A 496-nucleotide genomic window follows, 5' to 3' on the forward strand; every position below is an offset into this window, starting at 1 on the left:
CGGGGGCCGGAAGGAGCATGCGCAGCCGGCTGGCACGTGACCACCACTCTCGCCCGACGTAACGCCCACTCCCCGCACGAGCCCCTCCCGTGTGGGAGTTCCTCGGGGAGGAACAATCTTCCGGGTGGAGGGGGAGGCGGCGTGACTGGAGTGGAAAATTTTTTTCCGACACAACTTAGCAGCGGCCACTGATTGAAAGGAGCACGAGGAAGCCAGAGTGTGAACTCAGATGACGGCATGAAACGTTTCCTCTTCCTCCTGACTTTTTAGCCGCGCCACTTAACGCGAGCCCCTACTGTATTTTCCACCCCTCCGTCTTGGTACGGCCCTTGGAATACGGAGCCTGCCGAGGGTCCCACGCTGGACGCGAGCGAGGAGGGTATGTAGGGAAGTGGGCCAATCGGGGCGCGGGTCACGGCGCAGGCGCGCTGGGGAGGGAGGGCTATGCTAATGTTGTTGATATCCTGGGGCCACCCTAGTTAAAGGGGGGAAATCC

The 496-nt window shown here is 61.5% G+C and overlaps 1 protein-coding gene across 6 annotated transcripts in view; it reads left to right on the top strand.

Moving 5' to 3' along the window:
• Positions 1-6: 6 nt before the first annotated feature.
• Positions 7-496, top strand: part of MBTD1 (mbt domain containing 1) — a 44246-nt gene continuing 43756 nt past the window's right edge. For all 6 annotated transcript variants that reach the window (XM_006774207.2, XM_006774206.2, XM_006774210.2 and 3 more), the window contains exon 1: positions 7-379. The gene's annotated coding sequence lies outside the window, so the exon portion shown is untranslated. The remainder of the gene's footprint in view (positions 380-496) is intronic.

This window comes from Myotis davidii, unplaced genomic scaffold (genome assembly GCF_000327345.1).
Source record: "Myotis davidii unplaced genomic scaffold, ASM32734v1 scaffold327, whole genome shotgun sequence".
In the NCBI taxonomy this organism is placed as follows: domain Eukaryota; kingdom Metazoa; phylum Chordata; class Mammalia; order Chiroptera; family Vespertilionidae; genus Myotis; species Myotis davidii.